This window comes from Meriones unguiculatus, chromosome 3 (assembly GCF_030254825.1).
Source record: "Meriones unguiculatus strain TT.TT164.6M chromosome 3, Bangor_MerUng_6.1, whole genome shotgun sequence".
NCBI lineage: Eukaryota > Metazoa > Chordata > Mammalia > Rodentia > Muridae > Meriones > Meriones unguiculatus.
In genome coordinates, this window is record NC_083351.1 from 4,068,540 (window position 1) to 4,083,913 (window position 15,374).

Below are 15,374 nucleotides of genomic sequence, written 5' to 3' on the forward strand. Positions count from 1 at the left end.
TTACAAATGTGTAACTTCATACCCGATGCATATGGTGCTGGGGTTCAAAACCAGGGCCCTGTGCAAGCTTGGCAAGCCCTGTGCCAGCCAAGCTGCATTCTCCGGTCTCCCTCGCCTCCCTCCCCGCTTTTTGAAGCAGGGTCTCACTGTGCCTAATTTACAACTGAAACTTTTAAAAGTATCTAATTTTAATTGTGTGTGTGTGTGTGTGTGTGTGTGTGTGTCTCAGTGTCGGCGCTGCACCACATGTCTGTGGAACCCAGGAAATCACTAGAGGGCTTTGCATTCCCTGGAACTGGAGCTCCAGGCAGCTGTGAGCTGCTCAGCATGGCTTCAGTGAACCGAACCTGGGTCCTCTGCAAGGGCTGTGAGGGCTCTTCGCTGACGAGCCATCCTTCCAGCCCTTAAACTTAGGCTTTACTGTAGTGTAGATCTAGGAAGCATAGTGCAGTGCAGGTGCAGGCGCTCACTGGAGTCTTAGAACACGGACAAGAGGAGGCCCTGCGCCCCTCGCCCACAATACTTCATCCAGTCTATTTCCCTGTTCCTCTGCCGTCCTCTAGTCAGGCTCTGCCTCCTGCCTTTCAGGAGTACCAGGGACATCTCTGCCTTTGTCCTACTGGTTCTCACTCCTTACAGGAGCTGCCTTGAGGCTCCTCTCTTCCTAAGTCTGTTCCATCTGAGCCCTTTTCAGGCCACTAGCTGGGCCTGTCAACACTGCTCCCTCCCGACACTTCACATCCTTCTCACTTGCTGTGCTTTCCTCTCATTCTCACATCCCGTAGCCTGTTACACTGTATATCTTATATCTACGTAGGGCTTTGGTCATGTGGTGGCCTGTAGCAGAGGCTTGATCTGTGATGGCGGTCCACTGCCTCAGCGGTGGACAAATCAAACCGGCTGCTTCTGCAGGGAAGCCTTGATCTGTCAGGGAGGCAAAGCTGCAGTGGCCCACTGTGCCCCCTCTGCCTGCAGCCCCCTGGCTCCTGCTGTGGCCCCCACACCAGCTGTGCGATGTCTAGCCCTTAGGAGCTGGCCACTAAAACTTAAAGCGGAGCGCTGCCAGCCTCTCCTCCCCCCCTGGGGCTGATAGGAGACAAAACGGTGGTTCCAGTGATCGCCTCAGTAGGAGCTGTCCATGGTGACTAGTCCTGCCTCAGCCTACTGCTATGCCTTTCCTGCCTCAGCCTGCAGCCCTCACAGTGGACTCTGTAGACTTTATAACCCCTCAAGGCAGAAAAGTGGCCAGACCCCTGCCCGAGGAAGCTCTCAGCAGCCCAGCCCCCACCCCCAGACCTCTGTAACTGTCATCTCCAGCCCCTCAGTAGGACTTATATTAGGCAAATTTGAGGTGAAAAGACCGGACAAAAACTGACCAATCCCTGAGTAGGAAAACCGACCAATCTCTGAGCAGGAAAACTGACCAATCCCTGAGCAGGAAAACTGACCAATCCCCAAGCTCAGGGCTTGAAACCCCACCAATCCGCATTCTGGAAATCTCTGCCCTAGAAAGTTCTGCCCCCTAAGAATTCCTTTATAAAAGCTGTGTTTGGTCAGTTCCCTGCTACCTTCTTCCTGAATTCCTCTTTCCGTTTACTGCCTGCTGTGACTCTCTCATGGGACAAAGAAGAAGAGAAGAAAGAAGAAACGGAGGAGGAGTGGGGCTCAGGCTCCTAGGCTCCTCAGCTCATCAGGTTTGTGATAACTCTCCCCTTGAAGCTGCAACGTCTCTGTTGAGAAGGCCTCCTCTCAGAGCTGTGTGGTTCCTGCGCTCCTGTGCCTCAGGATACCCTTAGGGCACTGTCCCACCTCAGAGCTGGGATACCTTCTCAGGCCTCTGAGTTTTGAGTTTCCCGGACACCTTTCCACTGGATCAGGAAGGCAGGCCCCCATCAGCACAAGCATCTTTAAGTCAGAGACTTAGAACATCTCATTTGTCCTATGCTTTTCCTGCAGTTTCCAGATCATCTTGACCCATACCTGTACTTGGCAGATACTTGTTGAGTTGATGTGTATGTGTAGATACACAGAGAATTGATCAGGTCCATTGCTCTGATCTCTGTGGCCTCCTGAATGTTCAGCTTTCTTGCAGTGTTGAGAAACTTGACCTACATTCCAGTGTGTGTGTGTGTGTGTGTGTGTGTGTGTGTGAAAGAGAACGAGAGAGAGCAACATGCCCTACTGGGGCATGGTGGGTAGAGACCAGATATCCTTTCCAGAGCCCCATACAATGTCCAGAACACCTACCATAAGACAAGATTATATGAACAGAATGTCAACTATGTTAAGGTCTGGAGACCTTGGTCCAGCCTGCTCATGCTTGAGTTATCTAGTCTCACTTAATAGGATGTAAGTTTCTTGTGGACAGGTCTCACGGGGTGACTTAGGTCCCCCCAATTCAAATGTTGAAGGAAGTTCTAACACTCAGTGTCTGAGACTGTTAGAAACTAGGACCTTTTAAGTAATTAAATTAAAATGAGGTCATTACAGTGGGCCCTAGTCCAAACTGAGTGGCATCCTTGCAAGGTGGGAAACTTGGACACAGAAACATGCAGAGGGAAGAGGATGTGAAGACGTGCAGAAAGAAGCTGGCTTTGTGACAGAAGCAATCCAGCCAGAGGCCAGGAGACACCAGGCAGAAGCAATCGATCTAGCCAGAGGCCAGGAGACACCAGGCAACAGCAGAAATGGAAGACGCAGGAGAAACCGTCCTGTAGAGCCAGAGAGCACAATTCTGCCAACACCAAGAACTGAGTTTTCAGCCTGCAGAAACTGTTTCTGCAGAGAAGCAGTTTCCATTGCCTAAGCTTTCTTAGGCTTCTCCCTCATGACTCCTTTCCACCTAAGAAGTCTTTTAAAAAGTTCTTATTAGCATATACTGTTAAACACCATCTTGGATTTTATGTAACATTTCCATATGTATTCATGATATATTTTGATCATATCCAGCCCCTCTTACCCTCTTGTGTTCTCTCCCACCGATCTTCCTCTTTCAGCTATGCTCCCTTCACTTTCTCTCTCTGTCTCTCTCTCAGAGCCATTGAGATGAATTGGATTTACTTACAGTAGTGTGGGCAACCTACCAGTGGCTCCCTACTAAAGAAAATGTCTGTGTCTCCCAGTAACCGTTAACTGCCTACAGATCCTCTGGGTTGTGTGTGTGTGCCCCTCCCCTTTCAGCGATAGAAAGGGCCCAGTCTTAAATGGTATCTATCTATCTATCTGTCTATCTATCTATCTATCTTTCTATCTATCTATCTATCTATCTATCTATCTATCTATCTATCTATCATCTATCCATCCATCCATCTAATGTTTTTGAGTGCTTTGCCTACGCATATGTTTATGAATCACCTATGTGCCTGGTGCTTTCGGTGCCCAGAAGAGGTTGTCAGATTCCTGAAACCAGAGTCGTGAGCCATCATGTGTGTGCTGAGGACCAAACCCAGGTCCTCTGAGTGAGCAAGAGATGTTCTCAACTGCCAACTCTCCAGCCCTCCAGACATTTATTTGAAAATAATTCTGTGGCAAAGATATAATTTTACCATTTAGTAAAGACAAAAGCAGAGTTACATACTAATGATATGGTTGTGCGTGTTTATTTTTACATGAAGAAGCCCTGGCGGTGTGTTCTTCAGCGTCACTGATCCTTTGATTTTATAAATAGCAATTTTGAGAGCCCTGCTTTGCATAACGGCTTTGCAAAATGGCAGAAATATGTTTGAAAACTCCAGCTAACCCCTAACCCCAAATTGCAATCCATTGAACTTTTCTTTTTTATGGAATTCAAGTCGGCAACTCGGCAACTTAAAACCAAACACTCTGACCGCCTGAGCTAAGGACACACCAGGCTGTTGCTTAGGTGCTGAGGAGTGGCCATAGAAAATACTGAAAGGCCTTGTTTTCTGAGTTAGATTGTTCGGTTGGTATCCGAGTAGGAGGGTATGAGCAGCATGAACTGCTGTTCACGCTGCACATAAGCACAGAGTGTGAGATGAGGAGTCGCACAGCGTCCGGTGGCCTCAGGTGGCCTGATGCTTGTGTGGTCACAATGGGGTTTCGAGGTGCAGTGTAGGAAAGCTGTCAAAAACACCGCAGTTCATTGTGTGTCTGAGTTAGAGTTAAGTGTTTTGCCATTGGCTGTTCAGAAAACTTTTACTGTTGCCAAGTTTTGTTCCCCCGTCCATATTTAGTTATGGGATGCCATGTCGGGTCATGCACACAGCTTAAGAAACTGGACTTTGCACTTCCAAGCTTCCTGTACTTTGTTATGGCTGCCCAAGGAAATTGACAGTTGCTAAATCCAAACCTGATACTAATGAACTTGATGGTTTACGACAATCAAATTAGTTCCTTGTGAAAATACGATGCTTTAGCAGGAGGGTCATTAGAGCCACGGGTGGGGGTGACGCCAGGCTATGTGGTCTTTTGCCTTTCAGAGCCTCATCCTGCCTGGACTCAGCTAAAAATGCTCATATAATAAACATTCAAAGCTGCCAGCCGGCAGATTCCCTTAGCAGGAAGATGACCCCAGCACAAAATGGTTTTTGCTAATATTAACCTGGGTTCTGTTTCAGATCAATGACTGCAAAACAAAAACAAACAAACAACCCCCCCCCCCAGGAGAATCCCATACATCCCACGGAGGCCGTTCTTACTGCCAAGTTATGCCCTGACACACACCATGTCTGGGAGCTAATGACGTGGCCATCAGGTAAGGACGTAAGGACGTAGGAAGCCTCTGAGAGCAGCCGGCTCTCCCAAGAGCCACTCCTCACGCACAGTCACCTGGGTTTCTGTGGCTCTAATGAAGGACGATGCTCCTTAACATACCTGCCGCTCTAAAAACTATAATGACAATTTCAAAAGAAACAAAGCTTTGGGTGTTGGGGCCAAGATTAATGTTGTCTGAACAGTTTTTGTGAAGATCCTATGTAGCCCAGTTAGCTGGGCTGGGTCTGCAGAGATCACGTCTTTTCACATAGAAAAGATGCTATTGATTTCCTGTTAGGATTATCGTGACAATGCGCAGCGTCTATCTGTGCAGCAGAGACAATCTTCCATCACCCGCTTTATGGGAAGAGAATGGTTATTGTATCTTTCCCCATAAAATATAATCTCTTTTCCTCTTCCAGAACCCTCTCATCCCCCTGGGAATTTCCACTTGTAATCTGTGAAAGCGAATTGATTTTTTTATTATTATTTTTGCATGTGCCAGGCTTTTTATATTTGGCTCCTCTACATTTTCTCATTGTTCTCTGGAGTCTGGCGTTTCTAGGTTGTTACTGGAGCTATCCTAAAAATAAATAAATAAATAAATAGAAAATAAAGAAATAAACCACAGAAAACTTGGCAGTGCCATTGAGGCAGGTGTGGCGAGGTGGGCGTTCCCGACCTGGCCCGGCTAGGCCGCCCCTGCTTTGCCCTTCTGTGAGGTTCCCTAGTGTGTTCCATCAGGATTGCAGTATAGTGCTGGCTGACGGGAGTGCTGCCGCTGGCCCAGGCTGCTCCTGCTATGTCACGGCAATGCTCAGGCTCACTTTAGATTCGGAGCAGTCGGGCACGGACATCACTGGTCTGCGATCCCAGCCCCGCTCGGGGGGCGGGGGGGGGGAAGCAGGGGGATCAGGAGTTCAAGGTCACCTTGTCTGTACATGGGAACCGGTCTCACACAAAGCAAAACAATTGGACAAGGCGTGGGGAGATGGCCTGGCTGAGAAAGTACGTGCCTCCTAACCACGGGGACCTGAGTGCAGTGCCCAGAACTCACAGAGAAACTGGACATGATGGCAGGTTCTTGAAAATCCGGCGCTGGGGAAGCAGGGCTAGGGGAGCCTGGGGCCTCACTGGCCTGCCACGTCAGCCTAATCGGGATGTCCGGGCCAGTGAGAGACTGTCTCAGAGAAGATGCATGTTTGAGAATGAATGATACTGGAAGTTGACCTCCGGCTTCCATGCAAACACGCATGTACAAATACACATACCTAATGCATAATGCACACATTTAAAATAAAAGGAGGAAGAGGGCACGAGCGCTGGAGAGACGGCTCGAAAGTTAACAATACTTGTTGCTCTTCCGGAGGACCCAGGTTCAGTTCCCAGCCAGGACATTTAGTGTCTCACACCCACCGGTAATTCCCATACACACGTGGCATACAGATATAGATATTAATAAAAAAGAAAAAATCCATCAAAACGGAAAGCAAACAACAAAGATACAAGGTATTTAAATATAAAAACGCATCTATACACATACATATTAGTTAAATTTATTTGTTGCATGTGTGTATTTATGTGCGCATGTGTGTACACGTTAAGAGTTGGTGTTGGTTCTCCCCATCCATCACGTGGGGCTTGGGGACTGGATTCAGGGCGTCAGGCTTGGTGGGAAAGGCTGTGACCCTCTGTGACCCGCTGAGCCCCGCCTCACACGCAGGCTCAGAGCTGCATCGTGACAGCTGACAGGTTAGCCTGAGAGGACTCCAGCAGGAAGGCAGTCCTGTCCCAAGTGTCTTCAGAGAGGCAGCAGTAGCCAGCTGTGAGGTTTGTCCTTGTGGTTTCTCCTACCTTCCTGTTTTGGGACCACCCCTCCTGCTTCCTGTCTACAGTCCCACCAGCACTTGGCAGCCTCTGTCACACCTGCCCTCTTCTCCTCAGGCTCCGGGCTCCTCAGCGGCTGCAGCATCCTGACCAGCCCTCATGAGCACAGTCACAGCACTTCAGGAGCGCGCTCCTCACGCCCAGCAGTGTTTCACGCCGTTGTCATGATTTCTGGTCTTCAGGCTTCATCCTCTTCCACCTGCTCCATTTCCACACTGTGCCTGGTGCCAGACAAATTAATTTCCCACTATTACCAGATCAAGGGCTGTGGCTCAGCTGGGGAAGAGGGCTTGCCCAGTAAGTGCCAATGCTTGGGTTCAGTCCTCAGCACTGGGGGAAAAGGAATTGTGAAAAAACAAGTGTGCAAATAAACAAAAAAACCCAAGCAACCAAATAAGAAACTGAGAAGCAAAAAAACAAGGAAACTGGCGTAGTTGCCAGAGGATTTTCTTTAAAAAGCTATGTAATGATGAGTTTAATGTATTATGTAACAATATATTTAACACGGAACCTAACACATGTGACAACACAATGGCATATTAGTATACCATGCCATATTATAGATGATAGCTTATATACCTATATAGTAATAGCATTCCTGGTATATAAGTATGTGTTATATTGTGAGCATATTAATATAAACATCAAGATTCGTATGTTGATGGGATTAGAAAAACAATAGCAGGTTTCTCCACCGACACAACGTGCCAGTTCAAGCCAAATCAAGATGATAAAGGCAGGTTTATTGACAGACGGCTCGGCAGGCTCATGTGCCATCTCGTGCCTGGGCTAAAGCAAGGGGTTTTATGGGTTTTGAATGCAGGGTCAAGACGGTGAGCTAGAGCCAGGATTGTGCCCAAGTAAGAAGCTGAGCCCTAGGCACTCTCGGGTGGGTTGCTGGAGACTCAGAGGCCGGAAGGCAGGGTTGAGGGAAGGCTGGGGGTTTCCGGCTGGTGAGGGCGAGCCGGGGTCCTTACCCAAGGATGGCTCAGCAGGTGAGCGTGCACTGCTCTTGCAGAGGACACGAGCCTGGTTGTCAGCACCCACATGGCGACTCACGACCACTTGTAACTCCAGCTCTAGGGGATCCAACCCCCTCTTCCGGTCTCTGCGGGCACATGCATTCACGTGTGTGCACTTATGCACACACACACACACACACACACACACACACACACACACACACACTTAGGCATGCACACGGTTAAGAAAAATCTTCATAAAACACCGTATGTTGAAGTCAATGCCTGACTGCCAGTACCTCAAGTGTGGTGAAAAAGTGAAAGTGAGGTTTTTTGGGGGGTCCCAGCAGGACGGGACAGGTACGCTTGTGGAAAGCGGCCCTCAGGATGCACACAGGCACGCAGGGGCGCCCATCTGGGCTCAGATGGGTCAGTGCTGCTTAGTGCTGGCAGCTCGGCACAATCCAGACTTCCCTGGGAAGAGCCTCAGGGAGAAGCGCCTGGACCGCGTCGCCGGTGGGCGTGCCTCTGAGGGGCTTCCTTGCTTGGGTTAGCTGACGGGGGAGATCCACTCTGACTTTGGGAAGCGCCGTCCACGGGCCTGTCCTGGACTCGGAGGAGAGGGTGAGCTGAGTGTTGTCCCTGTGCACCGACTCTGCGTGGCTGCGGTGTGAATATCGCGGCCTTGCCGGCTCCTCCTCCCGACCTTAGCCCCGCCCCCGAAAGAGGGGCCGGAGCCGGACAGTGAGCTAAATAAACCCTGTCTCCCTAGAGTTGCTTTTGTCACGGCATAGTATTATGGCACCAGGAAAAGCAGCTCAGACAGGCTACATCCTACCAGAGCCGCCCTCAGAAGTGTGGTGAGCTGAGATGGCTCTGCGGGTTAGAGCGTCCCGCAGAGCCAACGTCACCCGGCACACTCCCAGCCTGGAAAAAGATCCAGTCTCTCTCTCTGTGTATGTGTTTACTTTTTGAGACAATATGCCACATGGTCAAGGCTGGCCTAGAATCTTCACTGTACCCAAGTTGGATACAACTTTATACTTCGGTACATCCAAGTTCAAGGATGACCTTGAGCATCTTATTGTGTTCCCTCTAAACTTCCCGATGCTGGAATCACAGGCCTCTGCCATGGTGCCCGAAGTAGTTTTCTTTTTTCTTGTTTTTTTTTTTAAAGAGATTTATTTTTATTTCATGTGTATGAGTGCTTTTGCCGGCATGTATGCCTATGTGCCACATGCATGCCTGCTGCCCTCGGAGGCCAGAGGAGGATCGATCTCCTGGAGCTGTAGTTTCAGACGGTTGTGAGACACAAGGTGTGTGCTAGAGGGTGAACCCAGGTCCTCCGGAAGAGCAGCATGTGTGTCCTTACTCAGTGAGCTGTCCCTCCAGTCCTGAAGTAGTTTTCACTGGAAAGTGTATTTCTGTCATAGGATTGTAAAGGTGAAAGGTCCTGCCATCTTCAAGGCAGCTGAGGCAGGAGGATTACAAGTTCCAGGCTGTAACATAGCAAGAACCTGTGTCAGAACGCCAGTCTCTGTCTCTGACTCTCTCTCTCTCTCTCTCTCTCTCTCTCACACACACATACACACACACGCAGGCACACGCACAGAGTTGTGCCTGTGCGTGAGCACGCCTTGCCAAGGAGAGGCTGTGGGAGAGAGCAGGCAAGGACTGTGAGAGCAGATGTGGGTTGTGTAAGGCACTATACAGTGGTGTTAGTGAACAACCCAGCTGAAGGCCAGAACCCAGAGTCAAAGGCTTAGCTTGGCATTCAGGGCACCTGTGTCCTCTTGCCATCCAGCCCACCACTGAAGTGGGGGTTCCTGGTGCCTTTGCAGACTCGGTTGAGCCATGTGATGTTCTGGGAGAAGCTGTCTTGTGCGAGGGCATGTGATGTTTTGCTGTGAGCTGTCTTGTCGAGGGCCAGACTTTGGCCAGCTGACAACATCCGTGGGTGGACTCCAAGGAGAGGTGACATATAGGAGCCCACAAACAGTGAGATACTGCTTTTTGGATCGACATCAGTGGGCTGGTCTTCATGCTGTGACACTTGGCTTCGCAGAGAGAAACGGTCCAGATCGCTTCTTGGGGCAATCCAGCTGTCTTCCAGCTTTCGCTGACTTGTCCGCATCTTCCGTAACCATATTGATTTGTGTTGCTGCTTGGTGTTGGCCTTTGGACCTACTGCTGGTATCCGGACATTGACTCATCTCAAAGAACTACTTCTAAAAAGGTCTACAACCCCCTTGTCCTAATAACCTTCTTTCTCCCCTACCCCTGGTCGAAGGGTGGCAGGGAGGTAGAAGAGCTTAAGAACCCTAAATCAAGAATCTAAGCCCCCATACCACCTTCCTCTCATCCTCCGTCCACCCAGGAGCTGCTCCAGGAACCTCACCCCACAGAGCCTCCCAGGCTCCTGCTTCTACCCTGCAATGCTCTCTTCTTGGATGGTTTTTGTCTCCTTCCCAGCCCTCCCCAGCTGAGCCCCCCCCCCCCAGATCTAAGCCCTCCTAGAAGCTTCCGTGATGTTCCACGAATCATGAGACAGACTTTCTCCTGGGTTCTGCGGTGGTTTTAAAACCGTGTTCCCCAGGGCAGGGCCCTTGGGGTAATGGGTGTGGGTGTGGGGCTCAAGGGCTGAGCATCTCCTCACAGCCTGCAGGGCTGCCTGACTTCTTCCTGCGTTGGTGCTTCTGCACTGCTCCTCCCCTCCTTTCTCTTCCCCTCCTTTCCCTCTGCGACTCTATTTCTTTCTATACAGTCTGATGTAGCCCAGGCAGGCCTCTGACTTGCTATGTAGCCAGGGATGGCCTTAAACTTTTTTTTTTTTTTTAATATGGACCGCTTCATGAATTTGTGTGTCATCTTTGCTCAAGGGGCCATGCTAGTCTTCTCTTTATTGTTCCAGTTTTAGTATATGTGCTGCCAAGGTGAACATGACCTTGAACATTGGAGCCCCCCGTGTTCTGGGATTTCACGTATGGGCCACCCTGCCCAGGTTATATGGTTCCAAGGATGAAACCCAAGGCTGTGTGAGTGTTGGTCAAGCATTCTATGGACTGAGCTACATCCTGCTCCTCTGCTCCCCTCCTCTCCCCTTCTCCCCCCATCTCTAATAGGGTTTTTCTAGGCACTCAAGCTGGCCTAGGACTTGCATTATGTAGCCCAGGCTGGCCTGGAGCTTGTGATCCCCCTGCCTCTACCGCCTAGTTTCTAGGATTACAAGCATATACCATCGCGGCTCACTTTTTTTGCTTGTTGTTTCAAAATGGTGGCACTGGAGAACCCATCCTGGCTGTAGCCATGACAAAGTGTCCAAAAGCAGGCCACAGGAAGCTAATGGCCCTTGCTCGAGAAACACTTAAGCAAACAAAGCTCATCATGCTCTTCTCTAGGTTTCCTAGACTCGTGCTCACAGCTAAGGATAAACTCAATTATCAAAGTCACTGGCCCAGAAGATGGGGCCTCGGAGAAGCAGTGTCTGCTGCCTTCCTCGGCCTGCTGGCAGCCGCTGCACGCACGAAGCCCCGCTCCCTGCCTCATCCATTTGTTTCTGAGGACAGAGGGATGACAGTGGATGCTTTTCAGCAGATGTGGGCACTTGCCGGGTCACATCTGGCCAGAGTCGGCTTGCCCGAGACCTCACAGAGAAATCAATTCCCGTTCCCTTCGGCTGACCTTAGGGCCGTCTTTGCAGGCTTGCCTTTCTCTATTGTAATTAGATTTTGTCTGTGATTTATACAGTCCTATTTCTTTCAGCAGCTACCACCAAGGTCCCAATGAGGCAAGGAAGAGAAGGTCTGTAATTATGTTCCGCCTAGAGATGGCAAGGAAAGGGGGCAGTTGCCAGCCGGTCTTGTCCTTTCGTGCCTAGGATTGCAGATGTCCCTCCTGGTCATGGTAGAAACTTCGAGAGGAGAAATGCCAACAGGTTGGGCTTTGCTGGGCTTGTGTGGACCATCATTGTCTCTACAAAGTCTCTGAGAATTAAGTTAGAGCCTTTCTCCAAAGGTGCGTGTGCGTGTGCGTGTGCGTGTGCGTGTGCGTGTGCGTGTGTGTGTGTAGGCCAGGGGTCACCTTGAGGTTCATTCCTCAGTTGCCATCCATCTTGTTTTGACAGTCTCATTTGGCCTGTGGCTCTCCAATTCGGTCTGTAGGTCTCTGCTTCCCTCGGTGTTGCTAGAATGGAGCACCACGCCCCTACTGTTTTTCAAGACCACGCCCCTACTGTTTTGCATAACCACGCCCTACTATTTTCCATGACCACCCCCCTACAGCTTTACAAGGCTTCTGGGGTTCAAGTTCAGGACCTTGAGCTTCTGTGGTAAGCACGTATGGCAAGCACTTTACAGCTCTTCCGCCTTTTCCCGAAGTTTGGAGCGAATTTCCTGTGCAACCCAGGGTCGGGGAGCCCCTGAGGGCTCAGGGGGTGAGGGAGCCGGGAAGGCGGGGCTCGGCTTTCTCCAGGAAACCCGCCAGTGTTTGCTCACCCCGGTGCCCCTGCCCGCCTTCGGGCTGAGGCCTTTTGCTTTCAGACTCCAGGCTGTTTACAGGGAAGGCGAGCTTGTCCGGCTGTGCACATTGAAGCGTGCACCTCTCCTGGGGCTCTCGGAAGCCTCCACAGCTAGCTTCCTGGTCGGGGTCATCTGGTCTGATGACCGGTCCATCGAGAATCTGCCATGGCTGTCCTGCTTCTGATCAGTTTCCATGGATATCGCCCTTGTTATCCCAGTTTTCTGCAGGCAGGAGCTGCGCCTCCGTGGGCTTTACTCACTGTGAGAACTAATCTGTGCAAAGCTCTCAGGATAAACCTGTTTGTTTGTTTTAAATTCTTTTTTAATGGTGGTAGAAGGATTGTAGATCCAGGGGAAGCGGTGGGGAGAGGAACGGAAATACATTTACCATATGCTTGCTTATTATCAAACATTTGCATCTCATTTTCACCCCAAGCATAAATCTGCACCTCAGTTCAAGCTTGGAGACACTTGCTTGGGAGTGGCTGTGGCTGGGGACCCTCTCAATCACCTCCTCTTCCACCCCGAGCATTGGAAGGGTGTGCCTCCCTGGCCACAACTGCTGCTGCCCCTAAGCCCCACAGAGTGGCTCAGGACACACAGAGCGCTCTCGCTCTCTGTATGTGCTGGATGACTGAGTGGCTATTTTCTTCTTTTTCTTCTCTTACTCAGCTGAAGAGAGCAAATTAAGTTTAAGATGCCTTGTTTAAGTCACGGTGCTTGTGGTTGTAAAGAAGAAGAAGAAGAAAGAAAGGAGAAAGAAGAAAGAAGAAGAAAGACTCAAGGAACTGGGAACAGGGGTGGGGAGGGACCTACAGCCTAAGACAAAGCTGGGGCAGTGCTAAGTGCGGTGGCACGTGTCTCTAAGCCCAGCACTCTGGAGGCAGAGGCAGGTGGATCTCAGTGAGCTTGAGGCCAGCCTGGTCTACAGAGTGAATTTCAGGACAGCTGGGACTACATAGAGTGATCTTGTCTCAATAAAATGAAAAAAGAAGGAAAGAAAAAGAAAAAAAAATCATAAAAACCAAACCCAAACCATGCCCCCACCAAAACCAAAAAACAAAAAAATCAACCAACTAAAGAAAAGACAAAGCAACAACAGTAAAAGGATCCGGGAGCCTCAGCAGCCAGCAGCTCCCACCTTCCTTGTTTCTGGCTGTCTGTCCTCAATTCTCACCTATCTGTCCTTAAACACATTTTCTCAGCATCAGTTTTTTAAAAAAATATTATTTATTATTTAAAAATTATTATTATTCTGCCTGAATGTGTGCCTGCACGCTAGAAGAGGGCACCAGATCACATTACCAATGGTTGTGAGCCACCATGTGGTTGCTGGGAATTGAACTCCAGACCTTTGGAAGAACAGCCAGTGCTCTGAACCTCTGAGCCATCTCTCCAGCCCCTAACATCAGTTTTGATGCAACTAGATCTGGTGTTACAAGGATCAGTCCCAATGTAGCATGAGATTGGCAAGGGAGTCAGGGAGAGTCTGATTTGCTGGAGAGAGTAGTTTGATGTTGTAATTTGCAACAGAAACGGGTGTGTTTGTGGCTCAGGACTAAGGTGACTTCATCTTGGCTGGAACATTCAGGTTCACCTCAGGTTAGCAGCTGACAGAACTCAGAGGTCAATAGCATGGGGTGGGGAATGAGCCAAGGTCAATAGAGTGCTTGCTGCACAAGATTGAAGATCTGAGTTCAAGTCCCTGATTCCCATGTAAAAAGCTGGGTATGTCAGCATGTATGTCTGTGCGCACACACACACACACACACACGCACATACCAGGTGTATGAGCACATCCACACATGCATAGAGTCAGCACTTACCCAAAGTCAGAATCCTCACATAAAGCCTGGAGAAGAAGTCAGTCATTAGCGCTTGTTTTTAAACTGTACTTTATTTGGGGTTCCTGAAGCCCACAACCCTAGGGAGGAGAAAAAGAAGGTTAGAAAGAGACAGGAGACACAGACCTCTTTAGACTTCTGGCTGGTTAGGCTCATCGGGTTCTTCGGGAAAATACCAGTCTTAGTCAGGATATCCAGCAGTCCAGCAACAGCAGATGGCAAACGCACAAGATGAACAAGCAGCCTTCCTCCATCTGTCTCCTTCAAGCCCGTCTCTGAGCTCTGGTATTTATACCCTCTCGGAGTCCTCAGAATCCCACTGTCTGCAGCTGTCAAAAACTACACCCTGCTTGAGGAAATTATCGGCTGTGGACAGACTGAGGTAGTCCCATATCCCACACTTGGGATTAAAACAAAAACATATTTACATAACATAGCTGAGCTGTTAAACCAGAACTTCCACTGGAGTCAGTGGTTTTACCTCTACCCAGGCAAACACAGCTAAGATTACCCAAGGACAAGCATACACACGCACACGCACATATGACTCAAGAGGGCTATGGTGTGCCACACTATGTCCATACAATGCCACGGAGTCTTTGCGTCCACATTTCTTCTTCCTCAGTACTTGAGTTGTACAAGGCCCTTTGTGTCTTTGGATGGAGTCTTCCTTCCATGTAATGTTTAAATGTCAAATCCCAACATTAACTGTCCATTTTGCAACCCCACAGGGCAACACACAGCCCATGCATGGGCCGTCTCTGAGGTAGTTTTGTGGGTCAATCCAGCATAACGAACAGCTAATGTTCTATGCCACAAATGGCTCACTGGAAGTTCCTGTGAGGCACGGCATGGGGTGGACACTTGTGTGACAAACCTTTTCCTGAGGAGATACAACACACCATCTGCTCACCACAGATAGGGAGCCCATGACTGACCAAAGAACAGGTACCACTAAAGTCCGGTTTGGTGAACCAAGGACTTTTATTACAGGAGCAGAAATTACTCCAAGGCTGCTGCACCATCAAAGCTGACCCCAGCACGGGTGACACTTACAAAGCTGGGGATCTGAGGCACACTGCACCGCCTGCAGACAGAACAGTAGGTTGGAGAGTTTTCTTTTTAGGTACCTCAGGTGGTCTAAACCTCTCCCATGCAGCTGGTCTGGTCTGAGAGTCTTCTTTGCGGCTCAGCTTCCTTCCCTCTGAGAGCGACTCTCAGCTTTTATCACTTACTCTGCCAAGGAGGGACTCAGTGAGTCTGCTCAGTTTTAGGGACTTCCTGAAACTCTGAGTTGTTTTCCTTCCTCCTCTGCAAACAGTATCCTTGTTGCACTCTCCATTGTGTGACACAGGTAGGTAATTCTGAACCTTGATCCCAGTTGGCTGTGGTTGCAGAAGCCAGTGAGGGTCACTTCTGTTCCCTTCGCTAGCATGTTCCCAGGGAAGCCA

At 49.6% G+C, this 15,374-nt stretch overlaps 1 non-coding gene across 1 annotated transcript; it reads right to left on the reverse strand.

Moving 5' to 3' along the window:
• Nucleotides 1–10,395: 10,395 nt before the first annotated feature.
• Nucleotides 10,396–10,501, reverse strand: LOC132653263 (U6 spliceosomal RNA). Its single transcript, XR_009591044.1, has one exon. It is a non-coding gene; the product is annotated as a U6 spliceosomal RNA (small nuclear RNA).
• Between the last annotated feature and the right edge of the window lie 4,873 nt (nt 10,502–15,374).